At 55.3% G+C, this 26,987-nt stretch overlaps 1 long non-coding RNA gene across 1 annotated transcript; it reads left to right on the plus strand.

The window, feature by feature from the left end:
- LOC140395849 (uncharacterized) lies at nucleotides 1-26,987 on the plus strand. Its single transcript, XR_011936332.1, has 4 exons — nucleotides 1-202; nucleotides 6,529-6,564; nucleotides 6,779-6,815; nucleotides 26,908-26,987. It is a non-coding gene; the product is annotated as an uncharacterized lncRNA (long non-coding RNA).

Consider the following 26,987-nt stretch of genomic DNA (forward strand, 5'->3'; position numbering starts at 1 on the left):
ACAGGGTGCAGGGGGGCAGGGTGCTGGTTTGCAGCTGGAGGGCGACTTATTGCAACACCCCCCACCCCCCCTTCACCAAACATTCTGGTTTTGCAACGGGCTCGCACCTTGAAGAGAAGAAGCAGGAAGTGAGGCATCGACATGGAGGTGGAGGAGATATTCCAGCCTCCAAATAGGGGAGGGTCCCCCCCAGAAACCTCAGGTGAGAGGGAAGGTCACCGCATCCCCCCCCCCCCCCCCACACCCTCCCCCATTCACCCCCAGCACCGCCTCCTCCCGATAATACAGCACTGACCCTCTGACAGTGCAGCACTCCCTCAGTACTGACCCTCTGACAGTGCAGCCCTCCCTCAGTACTGACCCTCTGACAGTGCGGCACTCCCTCAGTACTGACCCTCTGACAGTGCAGCACTCCCTCAGTACTGACCCTCTGACAGTGCGGCACTCCCTCAGTACTGACCCTCTGACAGTGCGGCACTCCCTCAGTACTGACCCTCTGACAGTGCGGCACTCCCTCAGTACTGACCCTCTGACAGTGCGGCGCTCCCTCCGTACTGACCCTCTGACAGTGCGGCGCTCCCTCAGTACTGACCCTCTGACAGTGCGGCACCCCCTCAGTACTGACCCTCTGACAGTGCGGCACTCCCTCAGTACTGACCCTCTGACAGTGCGGCACCCCCTCAGTACTGACCCTCTGACAGTGCGGCACTCCCTCAGTACTGACCCTCTGACAGTGCGGCACTCCCTCAGTACTGACCCTCTGACAGTGCGGCACTCCCTCAGTACTGACCCTCTGACAGTGCGGCGCTCCCTCCGTACTGACCCTCTGACAGTGCGGCGCTCCCTCAGTACTGACCCTCTGACAGTGCGGCACTCCCTCAGTACTGACCCTCTGACAGTGCGACACTCCCTCAGTACTGACCCTCTGACAGTGCGGCACTCCCTCAGTACTGACCCTCTGACAGTGCGGCACTCCCTCAGTACTGACCCTCTGACAGTGCAGCACTCCCTCAGTACTGACCCTCTGACAGTGCGGCACTCCCTCAGTACTGACCCTCTGACAGTGCTGCACTCCCTCAGTACTGACCCTCTGACAGTGCGGCGCTCCGTCAGTACTGACCCTCTGACAGTGCGGCACTCCCTCAGTACTGACCCTCTGACAGTGCGACACTCCCTCAGTACTGACCCTCTGACAGTGCGGCACTCCCTCAGTACTGACCCTCTGACAGTGCGGCACTCCCTCAGTACTGACCCTCTGACAGTGCGGCACTCCCTCAGTACTGACCCTCTGACAGTGCGGCACTCCCTCAGTACTGACCCTCTGACAGTGCGGCACTCCCTCAGTACTGACCCTCTGACAGTGCGGCACTCCCTCAGCACTGACCCTCTGACAGTGCGGCACTCCCTCAGTACTGACCCTCTGACAGTGCGGCACTCCCTCAGTACTGACTCTCTGACAGTGCGGCACTCCCTCAGTACTGACCTTCTGACAGAGCGGCACTCCCTCAGTACTGACCCTCTGACAGTGCGGCACTCCCTCAGTACTGACTCTCTGACAGTGCGGCACTCCCTCAGTACTGACCTTCTGACAGTGCGGCACTCCCTCAGCACTGACCCTCTGACAGTGCGGCACTCCCTCAGTACTGACCCTCTGACAGTGCGGCACTCCCTCAGTACTGACCCTCTGACAGTGCGGCACTCCCTCAGTACTGACCCTCTGACAGTGCGGCACTCCCTCAGTACTGACCCTCTGACAGTGCAGCACTCCCTCAGTACTGACCCTCTGACAGTACAGCTCTCCCTCAGTACTGACCCTCTGACAGTGCGGCACTCCCTCAGTACTGACCCTCTGACAGTGCAGCACTGCCTCAGTACTGACCCTCTGACAGTGCAGCACTCCCTCAGTACTGACCCCCTGACAGTGCAGCACTCCCTCAGTACTGACCCTCTGACAGTGCGGCACTCCCTCAGTACTGACCCTCTGACAGTGCAGCACTGCCTCAGTACTGACCCTCTGACAGTGCAGCACTCCCTCAGTACTGACCCCCTGACAGTGCAGCACTCCCTCAGTACTGACCCTCTGACAGTGCAGCACTCCCTCAGTACTGACCCTCTGACAGTGCAGCACTCCCTCAGTACTGACCCTTTGACAGTGCGGCACTCCCTCAGTACTGACCCTCTGACAGAGCGGCTCTCCCTCAGTACTGACCCTCTGACAGTGCGGCACTCCCTCAGTACTGACCCGCTGACAGTGCAGCACTCCCTCAGTACTGACCCTCTGACAGTGCGGCACTCCCTCAGTACTGACCCTCTGACAGTGCGGCACTCCCTCAGTACTGACCCTCTGACAGTGCAACACTCCCTCAGTACTGACCCTCTGACAGTGCGGCACTCGCTCAGTACTGACCCTCTGACAGTGCTGCACTCCCTCAGTACTGACCCTCTGACAGTGCGGCACTCCCTCAGTACTGACCCTCTGACAGTGCGGCGCTCCCTCAGTACTGACCCTCTGACAGCGCGGCACTCCCTCAATACTGACCCTCTGACAGTGCGGCACTCCCTCAGTACTGACCCTCTGACAGCGCGGCACTCCCTCAGTACTGACCCTCTGACAGTGCGGCACTCCCTCAGTACTGACCCTCTGACAGCGCAGCACTCCCTCAGTACTGACCCTCAGACAGTGCGGCACTCCCTCAGTACTGACCCTCTGACAGTGCGGCACTCCCTCAGTACTGACCCTCTGACAGTGCGGCACTCCCTCAGTACTGACCCGCTGACAGTGCAGCACTCCCTCAGTACTGACCCTCTGACAGTGCGGCACTCCCTCAGTACTGACCCTCTGACAGTGCGGCACTCCCTCAGTACTGACCCTCTGACAATGCGGCGCTCCCTCAGTACTGACCCTCTGACAGTGCAGCACTCCCTCAGTACTGACCCTCTGACAGTGCGGCACTCCCTCAGTACTGACCCTCTGACAGTGCGGCACTCCCTCAGTACTGACCCTCTGACAGTGCGGCACTCTCTCAGTACTGACCCTCTGACAGTGCGGCACTCCCTCAGTACTGACCCTCTGACAGTGCGGCACTCCCTCAGTACTGACCCTCTGACAGTGCGGCACTCCCTCAGTACTGACCCTCTGACAGTGCGGCATTCCCTCAGTACTGACCCTCTGACAGTGCGGTACTCCCTCAGTACTGACCCTCTGACAGTGCAGCACTCCCTCAGTACTGACCCTCTGACAGTGCGGTACTCCCTCAGTACTGACCCTCTGACAGTGCAGCACTCCCTCAGTACTGACCCTCTGACAGTGCGGCACTCCCTCAGTACTGACCCTCTGACAGTGCAGCACTCCCTCAGTACTGACCCTCTGACAGTGCGGCACTCCCTCAGTACTGACCCTCTGACAGTGCAGCACTCCCTCAGTACTGACCCTCTGACAGTGCGGCACTCCCTCAGTACTGACCCTCTGACAGTGCGGCACTCCCTCAGTACTGACCCTCTGACAGTGCAGCACTCCCTCAGTACTGACCCTCTGACAGTGCGGCACTCCCTCAGTACTGACCCTCTGACAGTGCGGCACTCCCTCAGTACTGACCCTCTGACAGTGCAGCACTCCCTCAGTACTGACCCTCTGACAGTGCGGCGCTCCCTCAGTACTGACCCTCTGACAGTGCGGCACTCCCTCAGTACTGACCCTCTGACAGTGCGGCGCTCCCTCAGTACTGACCCTCTGACAGTGCGGCACTCCCTCAGGACTGACCCTCTGACAGTGCAGCACTCTCTCAGTACTGACCCTCTGACAGTGCGGCACTCCCTCAGTACTGACCCTCTGACAGTGCGGCACTCCCTCAGTACTGACCCTCTGACAGTGCGGCACTCCCTCAGTACTGACCCTCTGACAGTGCGGCACTTCCTCAGTATTGACCCTCTGACAGTGCGGCACTCCCTCAGTACTGACCCTCTGACAGTGCAGCACTCCCTCAGTACTGACCCTCTGACAGTGCGGCACTCCCTCAGTACTGACCCTCTGACAGTGCGGCACTCCCTCAGTGCTGACCCTCTGACAGTGCGGTGCTCCCTCAGTACTGACCCTCTGACAGTGCGGCACTCCCTCAGTACTGACCCTCTGACAGTGCGGCGCTCCCTCAGTACTGACCCTCTGACAGTGCGGCACTCCCTCAGTACTGACCCTCTGACAGTGCAGCACTCCCTCAGTACTGACCCTCTGACAGTGCGGCACTCCCTCAGTACTGACCCTCTGACAGTGCGGCACTCCCTCAGTACTGACCCTCTGGCAGTGCGGCACTCCCTCAGCACTGACCCTCTGACAGTGCAGCACTCCCTCAGTACTGACCCTCTGACAGTGCGGCACTCCCTCAGCACTGACCCTCTGACAGTGCAGCACTCCCTCAGTACTGACCCTCTGACAGTGCGGCACTCCCTCAGCACTGACCCTCTGACAGTGCGGCACTCCCTCAGTACTGACCCTCTGACAGTGCGGCACTCCCTCAGTACTGACCCGCTGACAGTGCAGCACTCCCTCACTACTGACCCTCTGACAGTGCGGCACTCCCTCAGTACTGACCCTCTGACAGTGCGGCACTCCCTCAGTACTGACCCTCTGACAGTGCGGCGCTTCCTCAGTACTGACCCGCTGACAGTGCAGCACTCCCTCACTCCTGACCCTCTGACAGTGCGGCACTCCCTCAGTACTGACTCTCTGACAGTGCGGCACTCCCTAAGTACTGACCCTCTGACAGTGCAGCGCTCCCTCAGTACTGACCCTCTGACAGTGCGGCACTCCCTCAGTACTGACCCTCTGACAGTGCGGCACCCCCTCAGTACTGAACCTCTGACAGTGCTGCACTCACTCAGTACTGACCCTCTGACAGTGCAGCACTCCCTCAGTACTGACCCTCTGACAGTGCGGCTCTCCCTCAGTACTGACCCTCTGACAGTGCGGCGCTCCCTCAGTACTGACCCTCTGACAGTGCAGCACTCCCTCAGTACTGACCCTCTGACAGTGCAGCACTCCCTCAGTACTGACCCTCTGACAGTGCGGCGCTCCCTCAGTGCTGACCCTCTGACAGTGCGGCACTCCCTCAGTACTGACCCTCTGACAGTGCAGCACTCCCTCAGTACTGACCCTCTGACAGTGCGGCACTTCCTCAGTACTGACCCTCTGACCGTGCGGCACTCCCTCAGTACTGACCCTCTGACCGTGCGGCACTCCCTCAGTACTGACCCTCTGACAGTGCAGCACTCCCTCAGTACTGACCCTCTGACAGTGCGGCACTCCCTCAGTACTGACCCTCTGACAGTGCGGCTCTCCCTCAGTACTGACCCTCTGACAGTGCAGCACTCCCACAGTACTGACTCTCTGACAGTGCGGCGCTCCCTCAGTACTGACCCTCTGACAGTGCGGCACTCCCTCAGTACTGACCCTCTGACAGTGCGGCGCTCCCTCAGTACTGACCCTCTGACAGTGCGGCACTCCCTCAGTACTGACCATCTGACAGTGCGGCGCTCCCTCAGTACTGACCCTCTGACAGTGCGGCGCTCCCTCAGTACTGACCCTCTGACAGTGCAGCACTCCCTCAGTACTGACCCTCTGACAGTGCAGCACTCCCTCAGTACTGACCCTCTGACAGTGCAGCACTCCCTCAGTACTGACCCTCTGACAGTGCAGCACTCCCTCAGTATTGACCCTCTGACAGTGCAGCACTCCCTCAGTACTGACCCTCTGACAGTGCAGCACTCCCTCAGTACTGACCCTCTGACAGTGCAGCACTCCCTCAGTACTGACCCTCTGACAGTGCGGCACTTCCTCAGTACTGACCCTCTGACCGTGCGGCACTCCCTCAGTACTGACCCTCTGACCGTGCGGCACTCCCTCAGTACTGACCCTCTGACAGTGCAGCACTCCCTCAGTACTGACCCTCTGACAGTGCGGCACTCCCTCAGTACTGACCCTCTGACAGTGCGGCTCTCCCTCAGTACTGACCCTCTGACAGTGCAGCACTCCCACAGTACTGACTCTCTGACAGTGCGACACTCCCTCAGTACTGACCCTCTGACAGTGCAGCACTCCCTCAGTACTGACCCTCTGACAGTGCAGCACTCCCTCAGTATTGACCCTCTGACAGTGCAGCACTCCCTCAGTACTGACCCTCTGACAGTGCGGCGCTCCCTCAGTACTGACCCTCTGACAGTGCGGCACTCCCTCAGTACTGACCCTCTGACAGTGCGGCACTCCCTCAGTACTGACCCTCTGACAGTGCAGCACTCCCTCAGTACTGACCCTCTGACAGTGCGGCACTCCCTCAGTACTGACCCTCTGACAGTGCAGCACTCCCTCAGTACTGACCCTCTGACAGTGCGGCACTCCCTCAGTACTGACCCTCTGACAGTGCAGCACTCCCTCAGTACTGACCCTCTGACAGTGCAGCGCTCCCTCACTACTGACACTCTGACAGCGCGGCTTTCCCTCAGTACTGACCCTCACTCATTTTCTCTCTCTTTCTCTAGATGATGATGATGCGTTTCAAGAAATTAGAACTCCAGGTAAGAAAGCCCAGGAAAAATCTCCCGAATTCTCGGTCTCTGCCTCCTATCCCAGGATGCTGTTTTATTAACTGCGCTCTCTCAACCTGTCCGGTACCTTCAATTGTTTACATACGTTGAGCCCCAGGACCCTCTTCTCCTACCCCCCCCCCCCTCTCTCTTTCCCCCTCTCACCCAAACTTGTCTCTAACCCAAATGTTTCTCTTCCCCACAGATCGACGAGAGCGCTGCAGAAACTTCAGCGGATTCTGGTAAAGTGTGTGTAGAGGGAGGTTTACTCTGTATCTAACCCCGTGCTGTACCTGTCCTGGGAGTGTTTGATGGGGTCAGTGTGGAGGGAGCTTTACTCTGTATCTAACCCCATGCTGTACCTGTCCTGGGAGTGTTTGATGGGGTCAGTGTAGAGGGAGCTTTACTCTGTATCTAACCCCGTGCTGTACCTGTCCTGGGAGTGTTTGATGGGGACAGTGTAGAGGGAGCTTTACTCTGTATCTAACCCCGTGCTGTACCTGTCCTGGGAGTGTTTGATGGGGACAGTGTAGAGGGAGCTTTACTCTGTATCTAACCCCGTGCTGTACCTGTCCCGGGTGTGTTTGATGGGGTCAGTGTAGAGGGAGCTTTACTCTGTATCTAACTCCGTGCTGTACCTGTCCTGGGAGTGTTTGATGGGGACAGTGCAGAGGGAGCTTTACTCTGTATCTAACCCCGTGCTGTACCTGTCCTGGGAGTGTTTGATGAGGACAGTGTAGAGGGAGCTTTACTCTGTATCTAACCCCGTGCTGTACCTGTCCTGGGAGTGTTTGATGGGGACAGTGTAGTGGCAGCTTTACTCTGTATCTAACCCCGTGCTGTACCTGTCCTGGGAGTGTTTGATGGGGACAGTGTAGAGGGAGCTTTGCTCTGTATCTAACCCCGTGCTGTACCTGTCCTGGGAGTGTTTGATGGGGACAGTGTAGAGGGAGGTTTACTCTGTATCTAACCCCGTGCTGTACCTGTCCTGGGAGTGTTTGATGGGGACAGTGTCGAGGGAGCTTTACTCTGTATCTAACTCCGTGCTGTACCTGTCCTGGGAGTGTTTGATGGCGACAGTGTAGAGGGAGCTTTACTCTGTATCTAACCCCGTGCTGTACCTGTCCTGGGAGTGTTTGATGGGGACAGTGTAGAGGGAGCTTTACTCTGTATCTAACCCCGTGCTGTACCTGTCCTGGGAGTATTTGATGGGGACAGTGTAGAGGGAGCTTTACTCTGTATCTAACCCCGTGCTGTACCTGTCCTGGGAGTGTTTGATGGGGACAGTGTAGAGGGAAGTTTACTCTGTATCTAACCCCGTGCTGTACCTGTCCTGGGAGTGTTTGAAGGGGACAGTGTAGAGGGAGCTTTACTCTGTACCTAACCCCGTGCTGTACCTGTCCTGGGAGTGTTTGATGGGGACAGTGTAGAGGGAGCTTTACTCTGTATCTAACCCCGTGCTGTACCTGTCCTGGGAGTGTTTGATGGGGACAGTGTAGAGGGAGCTTTACTCTGTATCTAACCCCGTGCTGTACCTGTCCTGGGAGTGTTTGATGGGTACAGTGTAGAGGGAGCTTTACTCTGTATCTAACCCCGTGCTGTACCTGTCCCGGGTGTGTTTGATGGGGTCAGTGTAGAGGGAGCTTTACTCTGTATCTAACTCCGTGCTGTACCTGTCCTGGGAGTGTTTGATGGGGACAGTGCAGAGGGAGCTTTACTCTGTATCTAACCCCGTGCTGTACCTGTCCTGGGAGTGTTTGATGAGGACAGTGTAGAGGGAGCTTTACTCTGTATCTAACCCCGTGCTGTACCTGTCCTGGGAGTGTTTGATGGGGACAGTGTAGTGGCAGCTTTACTCTGTATCTAACCCCGTGCTGTACCTGTCCTGGGAGTGTTTGATGGGGACAGTGTAGAGGGAGCTTTGCTCTGTATCTAACCCCGTGCTGTACCTGTCCTGGGAGTGTTTGATGGGGACAGTGTAGAGGGAGGTTTACTCTGTATCTAACCCCGTGCTGTACCTGTCCTGGGAGTGTTTGATGGGGACAGTGTCGAGGGAGCTTTACTCTGTATCTAACTCCGTGCTGTACCTGTCCTGGGAGTGTTTGATGGCGACAGTGTAGAGGGAGCTTTACTCTGTATCTAACCCCGTGCTGTACCTGTCCTGGGAGTGTTTGATGGGGACAGTGTAGAGGGAGCTTTACTCTGTATCTAACCCCGTGCTGTACCTGTCCTGGGAGTATTTGATGGGGACAGTGTAGAGGGAGCTTTACTCTGTATCTAACCCCGTGCTGTACCTGTCCTGGGAGTGTTTGATGGGGACAGTGTAGAGGGAAGTTTACTCTGTATCTAACCCCGTGCTGTACCTGTCCTGGGAGTGTTTGAAGGGGACAGTGTAGAGGGAGCTTTACTCTGTACCTAACCCCGTGCTGTACCTGTCCTGGGAGTGTTTGATGGGGACAGTGTAGAGGGAGCTTTACTCTGTATCTAACCCCGTGCTGTACCTGTCCTGGGAGTGTTTGATGGGGACAGTGTGGATGGAGCTTTACTCTGTATCTAGCCCCGTGCTGTACCTGTCCTGGGAGTGTTTGATGGGGACAGTGTAGAGGGAGCTTTACTCTGTATCCAACCCCGTGCTGTACCTGTCCTGGGAGTGTTTGATGGGACAGTGTGGATGGAGCTTTACTCTGTATCTAACCCCGTGCTGTACCTGTCCTGGGAGTGTTTGATGGGGACAGTGTAGAGGGAGCTTTACTCTGTATCTAACCCCGTGCTGTACCTGTCCTGGGAGTGTTTGATGGGGACAGTGTAGAGGGAGGTTTACTCTGTATCTAACCCCGTGCTGTACCTGTCCTGGGAGTGTTTGAAGGGGACAGTGTAGAGGGAGCTTTACTCTGTATCTAACCCCGTGCTGTACCTGTCCTGGGAGTGTTTGATGGGGACAGTGTAGAGGGAGCTTTACTCTGTATCTAACCCCGTGCTGTACCTGTCCTGGGAGTGTTTGATGGGGACAGTGTGGATGGAGCTTTACTCTGTATCTAGCCCCGTGCTGTACCTGTACTGGGAGTGTTTGATGGGGACAGTGTAGAGGGAGCTTTACTCTGTATCTAACCCCGTGCTGTACCTGTCCTGGGAGTGTTTGATGGGACAGTGTGGATGGAGCTTTACTCTGTATCTAACCCCGTGCTGTACCTGTCCTGGGAGTGTTTGATGGGGACAGTGTAGAGGGAGCTTTACTCTGTATCTAACCCAGTGCTGTACTTGTCCTGGGAGTGTGTGATGGGGTCAGTGTAGAGGGAGGTATACTCTGTATCTAGCCCCGTGCTGTACCTGTCCTGGGAGTGTTTAATGGGGACAGTGTAGAGGGAGCTTTACTCGGTATCTAACCCCGTGCTGTACCTGTCCTGGGAGTGTTTGATGGGGACAGTGTAGAGGGAGCTTTACTCTGTATCTAGCCCCGTGCTGTACCTGTCCTGGGAGTGTTTGATGGGGACAGTGTAGAGGGAGCTTTACTCTGTATCTAACTCCGTGCTGTACCTGTCCTGGGAGTGTTTGATGGGGACAGTGTAGAGGCAGCTTTACTCTGTATCTAACCCCGTGCTGTACCTGTCCTGGGAGTGTTTGATGGGTACAGTGTAGAGGGAGCTTTACTCTGTATCTCGCCCCGTGCTGTACCTGTCCTGGGAGTGTTTGATGGGGACAGTGTAGAGGGAGCTTTACTCTGTATCTAACCCCGTGCTGTACCTGACCTGGGGGTGTTTGATGGGGACAGTGTAGAGGGAGCTTTACTCTGTATCTAACCCCGTGCTGTACCTGTCCTGGGGGTGTTTGATGGGAACAGTGTAGAGGCAGCTTTACTCTATCTATCCCGTGCTGTACCTGTCCTGGGAGTGTTTGATGGGGACAGTGTAGAGGGAGCTTTACTCTGTATCTATCCCGTGCTGTACCTGTCCTGGGAGTGTTTGATGGGGACAGTGTAGAGGTAGCTTTACTCTGTATCTAACCCCGTGCTGTACCTGTCCTGGGAGTGTTTGATGGGGACAGTGTAGAGGGAGCTTTACTCTGTATCTAACTCCGTGCTGTACCTGTCCTGGGAGTGTTTGATGGCGACAGTTTCGAGGGAGCTTTACTCTGTATCTAACCCCGTGCTGTACCTGTCCTGGGAGTGTTTGATGGGGACAGTGTAGAGGGAGCTTTACTCTGTATCTAACCCCGTGCTGTACCTGTCCTGGGAGTATTTGATGGGGACAGTGTAGAGGGAGCTTTACTCTGTATCTAACCCCGTGCTGTACCTGTCCTGGGAGTGTTTGATGGGGACAGTGTAGAGGGAGGTTTACTCTGTATCTAACCCCGTGCTGTACCTGTCCTGGGAGTGTTTGAAGGGGACAGTGTAGAGGGAGCTTTACTCTGTATCTAACCCCGTGCTGTACCTGTCCTGGGAGTGTTTGATGGGGACAGTGTAGAGGGAGCTTTACTCTGTATCTAACCCCGTGCTGTACCTGTCCTGGGAGTGTTTGATGGGGACAGTGTGGATGGAGCTTTACTCTGTATCTAGCCCCGTGCTGTACCTGTCCTGGGAGTGTTTGATGGGGACAGTGTAGAGGGAGCTTTACTCTGTATCCAACCCCGTGCTGTACCTGTCCTGGGAGTGTTTGATGGGACAGTGTGGATGGAGCTTTACTCTGTATCTAACCCCGTGCTGTACCTGTCCTGGGAGTGTTTGATGGGGACAGTGTAGAGGGAGCTTTACTCTGTATCTAACCCCGTGCTGTACCTGTCCTGGGAGTGTTTGATGGGGACAGTGTAGAGGGAGGTTTACTCTGTATCTAACCCCGTGCTGTACCTGTCCTGGGAGTGTTTGATGGGGACAGTGTAGAGGGAGCTTTACTCTGTATCTAGCCCCGTGCTGTACCTGTCCTGGGAGTGTTTGATGGGGACAGTGTAGAGGGAGCTTTACTCTGTATCTAACTCCGTGCTGTACCTGTCCTGGGAGTGTTTGATGGGGACAGTGTAGAGGCAGCTTTACTCTGTATCTAACCCCGTGCTGTACCTGTCCTGGGAGTGTTTGATGGGTACAGTGTAGAGGGAGCTTTACTCTGTATCTCGCCCCGTGCTGTACCTGTCCTGGGAGTGTTTGATGGGGACAGTGTAGAGGGAGCTTTACTCTGTATCTAACCCCGTGCTGTACCTGACCTGGGGGTGTTTGATGGGGACAGTGTAGAGGGAGCTTTACTCTGTGTGGTAGTATGTATTGGGGGTCATGTGGGACTGGAAGCCCTAATGTCATTGGCTGACAGATCCCGGGCCCTGGTTGGCCGTTGACCTCATACTCCGCCCTCAAGGCGAAGTATAAGAAGCCGGTGTCTTCCCCCGCAGGCCAGTTTACTATCGGGCTGCTGGGGAACAGACACGCTTAATAAAGCCTCATCGACTTCACTCTGCTTGTCTCACGGAGTCTTTGTGCGCCACACTCTGTATCTAACCCCGTGCTGTACCTGTCCTGGGAGTGTTTGATGGGGACAGTGTAGAGGGTGCTTTACTCTGTATCTAACCCCGTGCTGTACCTGTCCTGGGGGTGTTTGATGGGGACAGTGTAGAGGGAGCTTTACTCTGTATCTAACCCCGTGCTGTACCTGTCCTGGGAGTGTTTGATGTGGACAGTGTAGAGAGAGCTTTACTCTGTATCTAAACCCGTGCTGTACCTGTCCTGGGAGTGTTTGATGGGGACAGTGTGGAGGGAGCTTTACTCTGTATCTAACTCCGTGCTGTACCTGTCCTGGGAGTGTTTGATGGGGACAGTGTAGAGGGAGCTTTACTCTGTATCTCACCCCGTGCTGTACCTGTCCTGGGGGTGTTTGATGGGAACAGTGTAGAGGCAGCTTTACTCTATCTATCCCGTGCTGTACCTGTCCTGGGAGTGTTTGATGGGGACAGTGTAGAGACAGCTTTACTCTGTATCTCACCCCGTGCTGTACCTGTCCTGGGAGTGTTTGATGGGGACAGTGTAGAGGCAGCTTTACTCTGTATCTAGCTCCGTGCTGTACCTGTCCTGGGAGTGTTTGATGGGGACAGTGTAGAGGTAGCTTTACTCTGTATCTAACCCCGTGCTGTACCTGTCCTGGGGGTGTTTGATGGGAACAGTGTAGAGGCAGCTTTACTCTATCTATCCCGTGCTGTACCTGTCCTGGGAGCGTTTGATGGGGACAGTGTAGAGGGAGCTTTACTCTGTATCTATCCCGTGCTGTACCTGTCCTGCGAGTGTTTGATGGGGACAGTGTAGAGGTAGCTTTACTCTGTATCTAACCCCCGTGCTGTACCTGTCCTGGGAGTGTTTGATGGGGACAGTGTAGAGCTAGCTTTACTCTGTATCTAACCCCCTTGCTGTACCTGTCCTGGGAGTGTTTGATGGGGACAGTGTCGAGGGAGCTTTACTCTGTATCTAGCTCCGTGCTGTACCTGTACTGGGAGTGTTGATGGGGACAGTGTAGAGGGAGCTTTACTCTGTATCTAGCTCCGTGCTGTACCTGTCCTGGGAGTGTTTGATGGGGACAGTGTAGAGGGAGCTTTACTCTGTATCCAATCCCGTGCTGTACCTGTCCTGGGAGTGTTTGATGGGGACAGTGTAGAGGGAGCTTTACTCTGTATCTAACCCCGTGCTGTACCTGTCCTGGGAGTGTTTGATGGGGACAGTGTAGAGGGAGCTTTACTCTGTATCTAACCACGTGCTGTACCTGTCCTGCGAGTGTTTGATGGGGACAGTGTAGAGGGAGCTTTACTCTGTATCTAACCCCATGCTGTACCTGTCCTGGGAGTGTTTGATGGGGACTGTGTAGAGGGAGCTTTACTCTGTATCTAACCCCGTGCTGTACCTGTCCTGGGAGTGTGTGATGGGGTCAGTGTCGAGGCAGGTATACTCTGTATCTAGCCCCGTGCTGTACCTGTCCTGGGAGTGTTTGATGGGGACAGTGTAGAGGGAGCTTTACTCGGTATCTAACCCCGTGCTGTACCTGTCCTGGGAGTGTTTGATGGGGACAGTGTAGAGGGAGCTTTACTCTGTATCTAGCCCCATGCTGTACCTGTCCTGGGAGTGTTTGATGGGGACAGTGTAGAGGGAGCTTTACTCTGTATCTAACTCCGTGCTGTACCTGTCCTGGGAGTGTTTGATGGGGACAGTGTAGAGGCAGCTTTACTCTGTATCTAACCCCGTGCTGTGCCTGTCCTGGGAGTGTTTGATGGGTACAGTGTAGAGGGAGCTTTACTCTGTATCTCGCCCCGTGCTGTACCTGTCCTGGGAGTGTTTGATGGGGACAGTGTAGAGGGAGCTTTACTCTGTATCTAACCCCATGCTGTACCTGACCTGGGGGTGTTTGATGGGGACAGTGTAGAGGGAGCTTTACTCTGTATCTAACCCCGTGCTGTACCTGTCCTGGGAGTGTTTGATGGGGACAGTGCAGAGGGAGCTTTACTCTGTATCTAACCCCGTGCTGTACCTGTCCTGGGAGTGTTTGATGGGGACAGTTTAGAGGCAGCTTTACTCTGTATCTCACCCCGTGCTGTACCTGTCCTTGGAGTGTTTGATGGGGACAGTGTAGAGACAGCTTTACTCTGTATCTCACCCCGTGCTGTACCTGTCCTGGGAGTGTTTGATGGGGACAGTGTAGAGGCAGCTTTACTCTGTATCTAGCTCCGTGCTGTACCTGTCCTGGGAGTGTTTGATGGGGACAGTGTAGAGGTAGCTTTACTCTGTATCTAACCCCGTGCTGTACCTGTCCTGGGGGTGTTTGATGGGAACAGTGTAGAGGCAGCTTTACTCTATCTATCCCGTGCTGTACCTGTCCTGGGAGTGTTTGATGGGGACAGTGTAGAGGGAGCTTTACTCTATCTATCCCGTGCTGTACCTGTCCTGGGAGTGTTTGATGGGGACAGTGTAGAGGTAGCTTTACTCTGTATCTAACCCCGTGCTGTACCTGTCCTGGGAGTGTTTGATGGGGACAGTGTAGAGGTAGCTTTACTCTGTATCTAACCCCCTTGCTGTACCTGTCCTGGGAGTGTTTGATGGGGACAGTGTAGAGGGAGCTTTACTCTGTATCTAGCTCCGTGCTGTACCTGTACTGGGAGTGTTGATGGGGACAGTGTAGAGGGAGCTTTACTCTGTATCTAACTCCGTGCTGTACCTGCCCTGGGAGTGTTTGATGGGGACAGTGTAGAGGGAGCTTCACTCTGTATCTAACCCCGTGCTGTACCTGTCCTGGGAGTGTTTGATGGGGACAGTGTAGAGGGAGCTTTACTCTGTATCTAGCTCCGTGCTGTACCTGTCCTGCGAGTGTTTGATGGGGACAGTGTCGAGGCAGCTTTACTCTGTATTTAACCCTGTGCTGTACCTATCATGGGAGTGTTTGTGGGGGACAGTGTAGAGGGAGCTTTACTCTGTATCTAGCTCCGTGCTGTACCTGTACTGGGAGTGTTGATGGGGACAGTGTAGAGGGAGCTTTACTCTGTATCTAGCTCCGTGCTGTACCTGTCCTGGGAGTGTTTGATGGGGACAGTGTAGAGGGAGCTTTACTCTGTATCTAACCCCGTGCTGTACCTGTCCTGGGAGTGTTTGATGGGGACAGTGTAGAGGGAGCTTTACTCTGTATCTAACCCCATGCTGTACCTGTCCTGGGAGTGTTTGATGGGGACAGTGTAGAGGGAGCTTTACTCTGTGTGGTAGTATGTATTAGGGGTCATGTGGGACTGGAAGCCCTAATGTCATTGGCTGACAGATCCCGGGTCCTGTTTGGCCGTTGACCTCAAGCTCCGCCCTGAAGGCGGAGTATAAGAAGCCGGAGTCTTCCCCCGCAGGCCAGTCTACTACCGAGCTGTGGGGGAACAGACACGCTGAATAAAGCCTCATCGACTTCACTCTATTCGTCTCTCGGAGTCTTTGTGCGATACAATTTATTCAGCGTGTCTGTTCCCCCGCAGCTCGGTAGTAGACTGGCCTGCGGGGGAGGACTCCGGCTTCTTATACTCCGCCTTCAGGGCGGAGCTAGAGGTCAACGGACAACCAGGACCCGGGAAGCCAATGACATTAGGGCTTCCAGTCCCACATGACCCCTAATACATACTACCACATTCACCCCTTGTCAAAAATGAACCCGGCGGTATGATGCTTCGTATGGTGGTAAGGGTTTACAGGGCTGGTCCTGGGAGGAAAACATTCATATGGCCATACAGTGTGTACAATTTTGTCCTGTTTCAACTATTTACAGAAGGTATCAGGAGAAAAAGCAAAATGTTCTTGTGAAAAGTCCATATATTGATTTAGATCGACGCCACGAGTCGGTCGGGCGGTCTGGTCGTCCGTGTCGATCGCCTCGGCCCCGGCGGTGGTGGTGGTGCTTGTACCAGCGTTGTCGCCTCCAGGAGCCGCACGGTTTCAGCTTGGGCTTTATTCTTGGTCGGGCCTGAGGGGAGGGGAACCGATCCTCCTGGGAAGGGGGCGGTCGCGGGGTGCAGCGGTGGCAGGAAGGGGGGGGTTGGGTGAATGGTGTCGGGGGGGTGTGTGTGTTGCCGGCGGGCGCCAGATCCCGCAGGGAGACCGTGTCCTGTCGGCCGTCGGGGTACTCCACGTAAGCGTACTGCGGGTTCGCGTGGAGGAGGTGAACCCTTTTGACCAACGGGTCCGCCTTGTGCGCCCGCACATGCTTTCGGAGCAGGATGGGTCCTGGGGCCGCCAGCCAGGTCGGCAGCAACGTTCCAGAGGAGGACTTCCTGGGGAAGACAAGGAGACGCTCGTGCGGCGTTTGATTAGTGCTCGTACATAATAACGACCGGATGGAATGGAGAGCGTCCGGGAGGACCTCCTGCCACCGGGAAACTGGGAGGTCCCTGGACCGTAGGGCCAGTAGGACGGTCTTCCAGACCGTGCCGTTCTCCCTTTCTACTTGCCCGTTCCCCCGGGGGTTGTAGCTGGTCGTCCTGCTTGAGGCTATACCCTTGCTGAGCAGGAACTGGCGCAGCTCGTCACTCATGAAGGAGGACCCCCTGTCGCTGTGGACGTATGCGGGGTAACCGAACAGCGTGAAGATGGTGTTCAGGGCTTTAATGACTGTGGCCGCGGTCATGTCAGAGCAGGGGATGGCGAATGGGAAGCGGGAGTACCCGTCCACTATATTAAGGAAGTATGTGTTGCGGTCGGTGGAGGGGAGGGGTCCTTTGAAATCCAAACTGAGGCGTTCAAAGGGGCGGGAAGCCTTAATCAGGTGCGCACCATCCGGCCTGAAAAAATGCGGTTTGCATTCCGCGCAGATGTGGCAGTCCCTTGTGACTGTACGGACCTCCTCTAAAGAGTAGGGGAGGTTGCGGGACTTGATAAAGTGGAAAAACCGAGTGACCCCCGGGTGGCAGAGGTCCTCGTGGAGGGTTTGGAGACGGTTTATTTGTGCGTTGGCACATGTGCTGCGGGATAGGGCATCGGACGGCTCGTTCAGCTTTCCGGGACGGTACAAGATCTCATAGTTGAAGGTGGAGAGCTCGATCCTCCACCTTAAGATCTTGTCATTTTTAATTTTGCCCCGCTGTGCATTATCGAACATGAAGGCTACCGACCGTTGGTCGGTGCGGAGAGTGAATCTCCTGCCGGCCAGGTAATGCCTCCAATGTCGCACCGCTTCCACTATGGCTTGGGCTTCCTTTTCCACTGAGGAGTGGCGGATTTCTGAGGCGTGGAGGGTCCGGGAGAAAAAGGCCACGGGTCTGCCCGCTTGGTTAAGGGTGGCCGCCAGAGCTAAGTCGGAGGCGTCGCTCTCGACCTGGAAGGGGAGGGACTCGTCGATGGCGCGCATCGTGGCCTTTGCGATATCCGCTTTGATGCAGCTGAAGGCCTGGCAAGCCTCTGTCGACAGGGGGAAGGTCGTGGTCTGTATTAGGGGGCGGGCCTTGTCTGCGTACTGGGGGACCCACTGGGCGTAGTATGAAAAGAACCCCAGGCAGCGTTTCAGGGCTTTTGGGCAGTGCGGGAGGGGAAATTCCATGAGTGCGCGCATACGTTCGGGATCGGGGCCTATTATCCCATTACGCACTACGTAGCCCAGGATGGCTAGCCGGTTGGTGCTAAAAACGCACTTGTCCTCGTTGTCCGTGAGGTTCAAGGCTTTAGCGGTCTGGAGGAATTTTTGGAGGTTGGCGTCGTGGTCCTGCTGGTCGTGGCCGCAGATGGTTACATTGTCGAGATACGGGAACGTGGCCCGTAACCCATGTTGATCAACCATTCGGTCCATCTCCCGTTGGAAGACCGAGACCCTGTTTGTGACGCCAAATGGGACCCTTAGGAAATGGTATAATCGCCCGTCTGCCTCGAAGGCTGTGTACTTGCGGTCACTTGGGCGGATGGGGAGCTGATGGTAGGCGGACTTGAGGTCCACGGTGGAGAAGACCTTATATTGGGCAATCCGATTGACCATGTCGGATATGCGGGGGAGAGGGTACGCGTCTAGTTGTGTGTACCTGTTGATGGTCTGGCTATAGTCTATGACAATCCTTTGCTTCTCCCCTGTCTTGACTACTACCACCTGTGCTCTCCAGGGACTATTGCTGGCCTGGATTATGCCTTCCTTTAGTAGCCGCTGGACTTCGGAGCGAATGAAGGTCCGGTCCTGGGCGCTGTACCGTCTGCTCCTAGTGGCGACGGGTTTGCAATCCGGGGTGAGGTTCGCAAACAAGGACGGGGGTTCAACCTTGAGGGTTGCGAGGCCGCAGATAGTGAGTGGGGGTATTGGGCCGCCGAATTTGAAGGTAAGGCTCTGTAGATTGCACTGGAAGTCTAATCCCAGTAATGTGGGGGCGCAGAGTTGGGGAAGGACGTAGAGCCTGTAGTTTTGAACTCCCTCCCTTGCACCGTTAGGGTCACTGTGCAGAAGCCTTTGATCTGTACGGAGTGGGATCCTGCAGCTAGGGAAATCTTTTGTGCGCTGGGATGGGTGGTCAATGAACAGCGTCTTACCGTGTCGGGGTGGATGAAGCTTTCTGTGCTCCCGGAGTCGACCAGGCATGGTGTCTCGTGCCCGTTTATCAGCACCGTTGTCGTCGTCGTCTGGAGTGTCCGGGGCCGAGCTTGGTCCAGCGTTATTGAAGCGAGACGTGGTTGTAGTAGTGGAGCGTCTTCCTCGAACCCCGTGGAGCCGTCGACACTGGGGTCCGTTGTTGCCGTCCAAGATGGCGTCGGGGATGAACAAAATGGCTGCCCCCATGCATCGCACATGGCTGGGGGGTCACAGGATGACGGCCGGGGGGGACAAAATACAAAATGGCCGCCCCCATGCATCGTACAGGTCTGTGGTGGTCCAAGATGGCGGCGCCCTTCCTCCCCTCGTGGTGGCCGGGACCCAAAATGGCGGCATCTGCGGGTCGCACATGGGGCGCTGGGGGGGTTGGGGAGTGTTAGGAACGCGCGGGGCTCCCTCTTCTCTGGGGACAGCGGTGGTCGGGACCCAAATTGGTAGCGCCGGCGGGTCAGACGTGGGGCGCGGGGGGGGGGGGGGTTGGGGGGCGTTAGAGCCGCGCAGAACTCCCTCTTCTCTGGGGACAGCGGTGGTCGGGACCCAAAGTGGTAGCGCCGGCGGGTCATACGTGGGGCGCGGGGGGGGGGGGGGTTGGGGAGCGTAAGCGGCGTGCAGGGCTCCCTGTTCTCCCGGGACCGCGGTGGTCGGGACCCAGAGTGGCTGCGCCTGCGGGTCGTACATGGGGCGCTGGGGGGGTTGGGGAGCGTAAGCGGCGTGCAGGGCTCCCTGTTCTCCCGGGACCGCGGCGACCTCGCGGGACCGGCACACAACCGCGAAATGGCCCTTTTCACGCAGCTCTTGCAGATTGCTGCGCGGGCCGGGCAGCGCTGTCGGGGGTGTTTTGCCTGGCCGCAGAAATAGCAGCGGGCTCCCCCGGTGCGACTTGGCGTTTGGACCGCGCAAGCCTGTGGGGTGTCCGGGGGGGGGTGGGTTTGTCGCGACGGGTGCGTACGGAGTCCAATGGGCTGCCGCGCGGTCGGGGCCGTAGGCACGGGTATTTCGCGCGGCCACGTCTAGGGAGGCTGCTAGGGCCCGGGCCTCTGAGAGTCCTAGCGACTTTCTTTCTAGAAGTCTTTGCGGATTTGGGAGGAGTTCATACCTGCCACAAAAGCATCGCGCATTAACATGTCCGTGTGTTCATTTGCGTTCACCGATGGGCAGCTGCAGGCTCGTCCCAAAATCAGCAGCGCGGCGTAGAATTCATCTATCGATTCTCCGGGACTGTGCCGTCTCGTCGCGAGCTGGTAGCGAGCGTAGATCTGGTTTACTGGGCGGACATAGAGACTTTTCAGTGCTGCGAACGCCGTCTGGAAATCCTCTGCGTCTTCGATGAGGGAGAAAATCTCCGTGCTTAACCTCGAGTGCAGGACCTGTAGTTTCTGGTCTTCTGTGACCCGACCGGTGGTCGTTCTGAGGTAGGCCTCGAAACAAGTCTGCCAGTGCTTGAAAGCTGCTGCTGTGTTCACTGCGTGGGGGCTGATCCTCAGGCATTCCGGAATGATCCTGAGCTCCATAGTCCTTTTTAGCTGTATTATTAAAATCTAATAGAGGGAGCTTTACTCTGTATCTAACCCCGTGCTGTACCTGTCCTGGGAGTGTTTGATGGGGACAGTGTAGAGGGAGCTTTACTCTGTATCTAACCCCGTACTGTACCTGTCCTGGGAGTGTTTGATGGGGACAGTGTAGAGGGAGCTTTACTCTGTATCTAACCCCGTGCTGTACCTGTCTAGGGAGTGTTTGATGGGGACAGTGTAGAGGGAGCTTTACACTGTATCTAACCCCGTGCTGTACCTGTCCTGGGAGTGTTTGATGGGGACAGTGTGGAGGGAGCTTTACTCTGTATCTAACCCCGTGCTGTACCTGTCCTGGGAGTGTTTGATGGGGACAATGCAGAGGGAGCTTTACTCTGTATCTAACTCCGTGCTGTACCTGTCCTGGGAGTGTTTGATGGGGACAGTGTAGAGGGAGCTTTACTCTGTATCTAACCCCGTGCTGTACCTGTCCTGGGAGTGTTTGATGGGGACAATGCAGAGGGAGCTTTACTCTGTATCTAACTCCGTGCTGTACCTGTCCTGGGAGTGTTTGATGGGGACAGTGTAGAGGGAGCTTTACTCTGTATCTAACCCCGTGCTGTACCTGTCCTGGGAGTGTTTGATGGGGACAGTGTAGAGGGAGCTTTACTCTGTATCTAACCCCGTGCTGTACCTGTCCTGGGAGTGTTGATGGGGACAGTGTAGAGGGAGGTTTACTCTGTATCTAACCCCTTGCTGTACCTGTCCTGGGAGTGTTTGATGGGCACAGTGAAGTGGGAGCTTTACTCTGTATCTCACCCCGTGCTGTACCTGTCCTGGGAGTGTTTGATGGGGACAGTGTAGAGGGAGCTTTACTCTGTATCTATCCCCGTGCTGTACCTGTCCTGGGAGTGTTTGATGGGGACAGTGTAGAGGGAGCTTTACTCTGTATCTAACCCCGTGCTGTACCTGTCCTCGGAGTGTTGATGGGGACAGTGTAGAGGGAGGTTTACTCTGTATCTAACCCCGTGCTGTACCTGTCCTGGGAGTGTTTGATGGGCACAGTGAAGTGGGAGCTTGACTCTGTATCTAACCCCGTGCTGGACATGTAATGGGAGTGCTTCGTGGGGACAGTGTAGAGGGAGCTTTACTCTGTATCTAACCCCGTGCTGTACCTGTCCTGGGTGTGTTTGATGGGAACAGTGTAGAGGGAGCTTTACTCTGTATCTAACCCCGTGCTGTACCTGTCCTGGGGGTGTTTGATGGGGACAGTGTAGAGGGAGCTTTACTCTGTATCTAACCCCGTGCTGTACCTGTCCTGGGAGTGTTTGATGGGGACAGTGTAGAGGGAGCTTTACTCTGTATCTAACCCCGTGCTGTACCTGTCCTGGGAGTGTTTGATGGGGACAGTGTAGAGGGAGCTTCACTCTGTATCTAACCCTGTGCTGTACCTGTCCTGGGGGTGTTTGATGGGGACAGTGTAGAGGGAGCTTTACTCTGTATCTAACCCCGTGCTGTACCTGTCCTGGGAGTGTTTGATGGGGACAGTGTAGAGGGAGCTTTACTCTGTATCTAACCCCGTGCTGTACCTGTCCTGGGAGTGTTTGATGGGGACAGTGTAGAGGGAGCTTTACTCTGTATCTAACCCCGTGCTGTACCTGTCCTGGGAGTGTTTGATGGGGACAGTGTAGAGGGAGCTTTACTCTGTATCTAACGCCGTGCTGTACCTGCCCTGGGAGTGTTTGATGGGGACAGTGTAGATGGAGCTTTGCTGTGTATCTAACCCCGTGCAGTACCTGTCCTGGGAGTGTTTGATGGGGACAGTGTAGAGGGAGCTTCACTCTGTATCTAACCCCGTGCTGTACCTGTCCTGGGAGTGTTTGATGGAGACAGTGTAGAGGGAGCTTCACTCTGTATCTAACCCCGTGCTGGACATGTAATGGGAGTGTCTGATGGGGACAGTGTAGAGGGAGCTTTACTCTGTATCTAACCCCATGCTGTACCTTTCCTGGGGGTGTTTGATGGGGACAGTGTAGAGGGAGCTTTACTCTGTATCTAACCCCGTGCTGTACCTGTCCTGCGAGTGTTTGATGGGGACAGTGTAGAGGGAGCTTTACTCTGTATCTAACCCCGTGCTGTACCTGTCCTGGGAGTGTTTGATGGGGACAGTGTAGAGGGAGCTTTACTCTGTATCTCACCCCGTGCTGTACCTGTCCTGGGAGTGTTTGATGGGGACAGTGCAGAGGGAGCTTTACTCTGTATCTAACCCCGTGCTGTACCTGTCCTGGAGTGTTTGATCGGGACAGTGGAGAGGGAGCGTTACTCTGTATCTAACCCCGTGCTGTACCTGTCCTGCGAGTGTTTGATGGGGACAGTGGAGAGGGAACTTTACTCTGTATCTCACCCCGTGCTGTACCTGTCCTGGGAGTGTTTGATGGGGACAGTGTAGAGGGAGCGCTACTCTGTATCTAACCCCGTGCTGTACCTGTCCTGGGAGTGTTTGATGGGGACAGTGTAGAGGGAGGTTTACTCTGTATCTAACCCCGTGCTGTACCTGTCCTGGGAGTGTTTGATGGGGACAGCGTAGAGGGAGCTTTACTCTGTATCTAACCCCGTGTTGTACCTGTCCTGGGAGTGTTTGATGGGGACAGTGTAGAGGGAGCTTTACTCTGTATCTAACTCCGTGCTGTACCTGTCCTGGGAGTGTTTGATGGGGACAGTGTAGAGGGAGCTTTACTCTGTATCGAACCCCGTGCTGTGCCTGTCCTGGGAGTGTTTGATGGGGACAGTGTAGAGGGGGCTTTACTCTGTACCTAACCACGTGCTGTCCCTGTCCTGGGAGTGTTTGATGGGGACAGTGTAGAGGGAGGTTTACTCTGTATCGAACCCCGTGCTGTACCTGTCCTGGGAGTGTTTGATGGGGACAGCGTAGAGGGAGCTTTACTCTGTATCTAACCCCGTGCTGTACCTGTCCCGGGAGTGTTTGATGGGGACAGTGTGGAGGGAGCTATACTCTGTATCTAACCCCGTGCTGTACCTGTCCTGGGAGTGTTTGATGGGAACAGTGTAGAGGGAGCTTTACTCTGTATCTAACCCCGTGCTGTACCTGTCCCGGGAGTGTTTGATGGGGACAGTGTGGAGGGAGCTATACTCTGTATCTAACCCCGTGCTGTACCTGTCCTGGGAGTGTTTGATGGGGACAGTGTAGAGGGAGCTTTACTCTGTATCTAACCCCGTGCTGTACCTGTCCTGGGAGTGTTTGATGGGGACAGTGTTGAGGGAGCTTTACTCTGTATCTAACCCCGTGCTGTACCTGTCCTGGGAGTGTTTGACGGGGACAGTGTAGAGGGAGCTTTACTCTGTATCTAACCCCGTGCTGTACCTGTCCCGGGAGTGTTTGATGGGGACAGTGTGGAGGGAGCTATACTCTGTATCTAACCCCGTGCTGTACCTGTCCTGGGAGTGTTTGATGGGAACAGTGTAGAGGGAGCTTTACTCTGTATCTAACCCCGTGCTGTACCTGTCCTGGGAGTGTTTGATGGGGACAGCGTAGAGGGAGCTTTACTCTGTATCTAACCCCGTGTTGTACCTGTCCTGGGAGTGTTTGATGGGGACAGTGTAGAGGGAGCTTTACTCTGTATCTAACTCCGTGCTGTACCTGTCCTGGGAGTGTTTGATGGGGACAGTGTAGAGGGAGCTTTACTCTGTATCGAACCCCGTGCTGTGCCTGTCCTGGGAGTGTTTGATGGGGACAGTGTAGAGGGGGCTTTACTCTGTACCTAACCACGTGCTGTCCCTGTCCTGGGAGTGTTTGATGGGGACAGTGTAGAGGAAGGTTTACTCTGTATCGAACCCCGTGCTGTACATGTCCTGGGAGTTTTTGATGGGGACAGCGTAGAGGGAGCTTTACTCTGTATCTAACCCCGTGCTGTACCTGTCCCGGGAGTGTTTGATGGGGACAGTGTGGAGGGAGCTATACTCTGTATCTAACCCCGTGCTGTACCTGTCCTGGGAGTGTTTGATGGGAACAGTGTAGAGGGAGCTTTACTCTGTATCTAACCCCGTGCTGTACCTGTCCCGGGAGTGTTTGATGGGGACAGTGTGGAGGGAGCTATACTCTGTATCTAACCCCGTGCTGTACCTGTCCTGGGAGTGTTTGATGGGGACAGTGTAGAGGGAGCTTTACTCTGTATCTAACCCCGTGCTGTACCTGTCCTGGGAGTGTTTGATGGGGACAGTGTTGAGGGAGCTTTACTCTGTATCTAACCCCGTGCTGTACCTGTCCTGGGAGTGTTTGACGGGGACAGTGTAGAGGGAGCTTTACTCTGTATCTAACCCCGTGCTGTACCTGTCCCGGGAGTGTTTGATGGGGACAGTGTGGAGGGAGCTATACTCTGTATCTAACCCCGTGCTGTACCTGTCCTGGGAGTGTTTGATGGGAACAGTGTAGAGGGAGCTTTACTCTGTATCTAACCCCGTGCTGTACCTGTCCTGGGAGTGTTTGATGGGGACAGCGTAGAGGGAGCTTTACTCTGTATCTAACCCCGTGTTGTACCTGTCCTGGGAGTGTTTGATGGGGACAGTGTAGAGGGAGCTTTACTCTGTATCTAACTCCGTGCTGTACCTGTCCTGGGAGTGTTTGATGGGGACAGTGTAGAGGGAGCTTTACTCTGTATCGAACCCCGTGCTGTGCCTGTCCTGGGAGTGTTTGATGGGGACAGTGTAGAGGGGGCTTTACTCTGTACCTAACCACGTGCTGTCCCTGTCCTGGGAGTGTTTGATGGGGACAGTGTAGAGGGAGGTTTACTCTGTATCGAACCCCGTGCTGTACCTGTCCTGGGAGTGTTTGATGGGGACAGCGTAGAGGGAGCTTTACTCTGTATCTAACCCCGTGCTGTACCTGTCCCGGGAGTGTTTGATGGGGACAGTGTGGAGGGAGCTATACTCTGTATCTAACCCCGTGCTGTACCTGTCCTGGGAGTGTTTGATGGGAACAGTGTAGAGGGAGCTTTACTCTGTATCTAACCCGTGCTGTACCTGTCCCGGGAGTGTTTGATGGGGACAGTGTGGAGGGAGCTATACTCTGTATCTAACCCCGTGCTGTACCTGTCCTGGGAGTGTTTGATGGGGACAGTGTAGAGGGAGCTTTACTCTGTATCTAACCCCGTGCTGTACCTGTCCTGGGAGTGTTTGATGGGGACAGTGTTGAGGGAGCTTTACTCTGTATCTAACCCCGTGCTGTACCTGTCCTGGGAGTGTTTGACGGGGACAGTGTAGAGGGAGCTTTACTCTGTATCTAACCCCGTGCTGTACCTGTCCCGGGAGTGTTTGATGGGGACAGTGTGGAGGGAGCTATACTCTGTATCTAACCCCGTGCTGTACCTGTCCTGGGAGTGTTTGATGGGAACAGTGTAGAGGGAGCTTTACTCTGTATCTAACCCCGTGCTGTACCTGTCCTGGGAGTGTTTGATGGGGACAGTGTAGAGGGAGCTTCACTCTGTATCTAACCCCGTGCTGTACCTGTCCTGGGAGTGTTTGATGGGGACAGTGTAGAGGGAGCTTTACTCTGTATCTAACCCTGTGCTGTACCTGTCCTGGGAGTGTTTGATGGGGACAGTGTGGAGGGAGCTTTACTCTGTATCTAACCCAGAGCTGTACCTGTCCTGGGAGTGTTTGATGGGGACAGTGTAGAGGAGCTTTACTCTGTATCTAACCCCGTGCTGTACCTGTCCTGGGAGTGTTTGCTGGGGACAGTGCAGAGGGAGGTTTACTCTGTATCTAACCCCGTGCTGTACCTGTCCTGGGTGTTTGATGGGGACAGTGTAGAGGGAGCATTACTCTGTATCTAACCCTGTGCTGTACCTGTCCTGGAAGTGTTTGACGGGGACAGTGCAGAGGGAGCTTTACTCTGTATCTAACCCCGTGCTGTACCTGTCCTGGGAGTGTTTGATGGGGACAATGTAGAGGGAGCTTTACTCTGTATCTAACTCCGTGCTGTACCTGTCCTGGGAGTGTTTGGTGGGGACAGTGTAGAGGGAGCTTTACTCTGTATCTAACCCCGTGCTGTACCTGTCCTGGGAGTATTTGATGGGGACAGTGTAGAGGGAGCTTTACTCTGTATCTAACCCCGTGCTGTACCTGTCCTGGAGTGTTTGATGGGGACAGTGTAGAGGGAGGTTTACTCTGTATCTAACCCTGTGCTGTACCTGTCCTGGGAGTGTTTGATGGGGACAGTGTAGACGGAGCTTTACTCTGTATCTAACCCCGTGCTGTACCTGTCCTGGGAGTGTTTGATGAGGACAGTGTAGAGGGAGCTTTACTCTGTATCTAACCCCGTGCTGTACCTGTCCTGGGAGTGTTTGATGGGGACAGTGTAGAGGGAGTTTCACTCTGTATCTAACCCCGTGCTGTACCTGTCCTGGGAGTGTTTGATGGGGACAGTGTAGAGGGAGCTTTACTCTGTATCTAACCCCGTGCTGTACCTGTCCTGGGAGTGTTTGATGGGGACAGTGTAGAGGGAGCTTTACTCTGTATCTAACCCCGTGCTGTACCTGTCCTGGGAGTGTTTGATGGGTACAGTGTAGAGGGAGCTTTACTCTGTATCTAACCCCGTGCTGTACCTGTCCTGGGAGTGTTTGATGGGGACAGTGTAGAGGGAGCTTTACTCTGTATCTAACCTCGTGCTGTACCTGTCCTGGGAGTGTTTGATGGGGACAGTGTAGTGAGGTGTTGTGATGTCCGGAATGTTCTCTGACTGTATTGTACTGTTGCTTTGCCCCAAGGCTCCTCGGACTGTGTAACAATTACTCCTACGTAATAATGCTGAGCGCCGCACACGACATTCTGTCCAGTGAGGGGAACG

The sequence above is a fragment of the Scyliorhinus torazame genome, chromosome 19 (assembly GCF_047496885.1).
Source record: "Scyliorhinus torazame isolate Kashiwa2021f chromosome 19, sScyTor2.1, whole genome shotgun sequence".
Classification (NCBI taxonomy): Eukaryota; Metazoa; Chordata; class Chondrichthyes; order Carcharhiniformes; family Scyliorhinidae; genus Scyliorhinus; species Scyliorhinus torazame.